Here is a 4,319-nt window from a genome sequence, read left to right on the forward strand (position 1 = left end):
AAGAATGTCCTGCAGACGCAGACATGTCCTACGTCAACATTCCTAGGCTTTACTACACAGTAATTAGACAAACATAGTGGTTATCTGCATATAAGTAAATAGACAATCTTCGTGAAGGTTTAAGTATTAAGTACCTATATGTATATATAATACTAGCTTTTGCCCGCGGCTTCGCTCGCGTTAGAAAGAGACAAAAAGTAGCCTATGTCACTCTCCATCCCTTCAACTATCTCCACTTAAAAAATCACGTCAATTCGTCGCTCCGTTTTTCCGTGAAAGACGCACAAACAAACAAACACACACACTTTCCCATTTATAATATTAGTATGGATGGATATTACATTCAAATTAAAATCGGTGCAGGTTATTTTTTTTGTGAATGTAGAACACCAAAATTATTATATGATGTAAAAAGGTTGGACCAATTGAACTTCAATATTCGCGAAAATAGTTTTGTAAATAGGTATTATAAGATATGGATCAGATACGTCAGTACCTAACTTTTGACACTGACATATCCGACCTAACTATAGAGATACAACAAATATTTGAAATATCCTAAATTAGATTGGACCGTTGGTTGGAATCCCTAGTAAAATGCAAAGTGAACTGATTCAAAACAATGTTGTTGAACTCATTAATAAATAGCAACCTGAAGGAACATCAATAGACACACTATACACACACACACAATAATACACTTTCAATTATAATGTGTAATGTTCGCCCATTATCCTCGCTTTAAACTGGTACTAGTTCCTAGTACTAGGCCTAGTTCACACGTTGTTCATGTCATACATTCACATGCCTTCTGAAACACACTTGGGGGTCGTCATGTAGGTCGGTACCTGGGGGTAAAGCAACATGACAATAAGAATGGTACTCTTGTTCTCTCTCTTCTTTACATCCTGTTACCCTCTGCTGGGGTGTAGGGCTCGAATTATATTTCTCCATTTACTCCGGTCTTCGGCAGTTTGGGCAACCTCCTCCCACCCCATGCCTAGCACCCTGAGCTCCTGCTGAACTGAACGACGCCAGGTCGATTTAGGGCGGCATGGTTTCCGCTTGCCGGGTTACCCACCCAGAATATTCCAGGTGAGGGCCATTTTGGATAGGTGGGTATCAGGTTTTCTGAGGATGTGTCCAATCCAATGCCATTTCCGCGTCTGGATTTCTTCGTGTACGGGTGCTTGTCCAGTTATTCTCCATAAGTGAGCGTTTGTGAGAATGGTACCCCAATCGAAAATTTTAATTTTCTTTTCCCAAACGTTAGTCAATGAAAATGACAATTGGCATCTTGACATCTTGTAGCTATAGGTACTCATTTACTCTACCATTATATTATGTTACACGAAATCGTCGATGTAAAGAGAGTAGACTACTTTATTAAAGAACGAATTTACATCCAGTGTGCACCCTCTCAAAACATACACACACGGCAAACACTATTAAAAACAGCTAACTGACACGGGTCTGCCAGAACCGCCAGTATTTGCATAATAAAGATATAGTCTTCAGCGCCCGCGCAACGTCGGTTGTCATACCTACCGGCTCACCCGAAGTGACCACCGTTGACGCTACGCGGAGATGGAAACGCAGTCTGGCCCTGTCGCTACTACAGAAGAGTGATAGGGAGAGCGAGTTACGCTTAGCGTATGCGATTGTCACGTTGGCTAGGTACCCAGGCGCCATTTTATCGGCAACAAGGTTGATGCCTCCTAGTTTCTCCACGACCGTTATTAGTACTAATCGTAATTAGCGTCCCTGCTATCTACTTACTTAATATTATTTAATAAGATTTTACTCAGCAAATAGCAGATTGTAATAATTTATGAGGCGATAAGCTGTAATAATGTATAAATTTAGCTTGTCGCGTTTCTAACCAGAGTATTAGTTACTGGATTTACGGGTACATACGTCTCATTAAAACATTATATTTATACTACTTACACAATATGATAGATACAGTTGGTATATGAGACCCATTTATAAGTGGTTGGTAATACATTTATTTATGGCAAGTACAAGCTTTTGTCGTTGTCTGTACATTTATTTCCACTGGCAACTAAAATTCATTGAGACAACATCCGATTTTCATACCCGAGCAAAATCATCGGAAGTTTAAGATAGCTTAGGTATAAATTTGTGCTACCGTTGCTATAAAATTAAGATAGTCTATCTGTATTATCTGTATTCTGTGTTGTTATATACCTGGGCAGTAGCATGAAAAATGTAAATTTAATTTTCGATATCAGAAAAATTAAAGTGAATTCACAGGGTGAATACGAGCGGGTCCTCCACTTTCGTCTAAAATGATCCCATATTCGAGAACCGTCAGATGCAGAATGGGCCCACACAAAATACTGACATCTATTAAGGAAGGAGTTTTGTCAAAGGCCCAGCATTGATGCAGCAGACATCGGATGATTGCTGTGTAATTTAAATCCCTTGCGTTGAAGTCTGGTGGGTGGTGCACCATCAATCCAGCCTTAAGTTAAATTAAGATCACTGTCGATGTCGGAATTTAAACAAGTGAATAGGATACTTACATCAAAAATTTTTTTTTTTTAAGTTTGCTAAGCTCGAGATGTTAAAACTCGAATGGGCCATGTGCATCTTGTAGCATTTGTAGATTTGCGAGACATCTCTTTTAAAAGTACCTACCAATTTTCACTAGTCTGTATTGTTGGGCAATGGTGTGGTTACCCAACAGTGGAACCGGGAGCCATGGAAATCAAGAGACACGTTCGGTCCCTTTTCCGGCCAGTTAGTGAGGAAGGGAATTTAGGTCGTTCCACCATCTTCGCTGCTTGCCGCGTCCGCGCTCTACTTGTGGCATCCACTTGGTAGCTACTAGCTTCACTAGCCCATCTCTGGGGACTTACGGCAGACGTGACCAGCCCAGTCCCATTTGAACCTGGCAGTTTTCTATTGTAATAATTCTATACCCCTAAATCGCACAATAAATGGCAAGCTAAACACACTTTCGCTGTTGCTTTTGTGATATGTGCGCGCCCACACAACGTATAATTTTTTTGTATGGATTTTCCACATTCTCGATTTTGGCGCCCCCTTATCATGTGGCGCCTAGAGCGGCCGCTCCACTCGCTCTACCCTTAATCCGGCCCTGCCCCTAATGTACATACCTATAGGATTTTTCTAGTAAATATCATACTCATTTTTGTAAACTTGTTTTACTAAATAGTATCTATAAATAATTGATATAAACAATTTATTTAATGCTGTGACATGATTAGTTTTAAAATTATGTTTTATTTATGATCAGTAAGTGGATACCATAACTGAAACTAGAATAAAATTGTGGGACTCAACGTCGCTGGCCACATTAGCTTATACAGTGTCCATTTATTCGCTATAAAAATCATAATTAAGCGTAATTTTTCAGTATATGGCCAGGCTGCACGCGCAAGTTTCTTCAATACAAGAATCGGGCGGTAGTTGATAGAAAAGTTGATCTTTATTGAATGGTGAAAGGCGATGCTAATATTGCACACGGTATCTAAGTAGATACATACTGCATGGAAATAAACAGTGTACCTTTTTCGGCCCAAGTAGGCCCTTTTGACTGCCCGATCTTCTCCCATTCTCTGAAGGTGACCTAGCCAACGGAGACGATGTTAGTCACAGAACGTAGGGTATTAAGGAAGATTCTGGGACCCGTTAAAAGAGACGATGGCAGTTGCAGGATCCGCAAAAATGCCGAAATTGAAAAACTGGTAGGCGAGCCAAATACCAAAACCAAACCAAATCACACACTAAAAGACTGTTCTCTCATCACCCATACATTAGTGTAAGCGTCTAAAATAATTTGATTTAGGTATAGGTACTCATACACCCATTTTGATAAAAATTGGTAGGCATTAGGATGGGGTATGAATTAGATTTCTATATATTTTCGGTAACAAAAAAGATCTTTACTAAAATAATTTGATTTAGGTATAGGTACCGTAGATGAATGAATTATCATAATTATGATTCATTGAGTGGGTACTTTCTTCAACTTGCGTAAACGATATGTGAGACTTTATTTTGATTATAGAACGAGAAACTTCAGGAAGTGGACATTGGTAGTGTCTATTTTCTCGCACTTACATTCTTACTTTACTCCTCATGTCAGTGCGCGAAAGTGAAACTAGTTTGGCTTATTATCATAAGTGTTATTTGAAAATTATTCCAAGGAAACGGGAAGCCATTGAGCGAATACTAGTGCAGCAATACTAATGTAGCGAATACTAGTGTAGTGAATAGTGGTGCATTACAACAGGTCGGGATTAAAAATATAAAACCAAATTGTAATT

This window comes from Leguminivora glycinivorella, chromosome 3 (assembly GCF_023078275.1).
Source record: "Leguminivora glycinivorella isolate SPB_JAAS2020 chromosome 3, LegGlyc_1.1, whole genome shotgun sequence".
NCBI classification, from domain to species: Eukaryota; Metazoa; Arthropoda; class Insecta; order Lepidoptera; family Tortricidae; genus Leguminivora; species Leguminivora glycinivorella.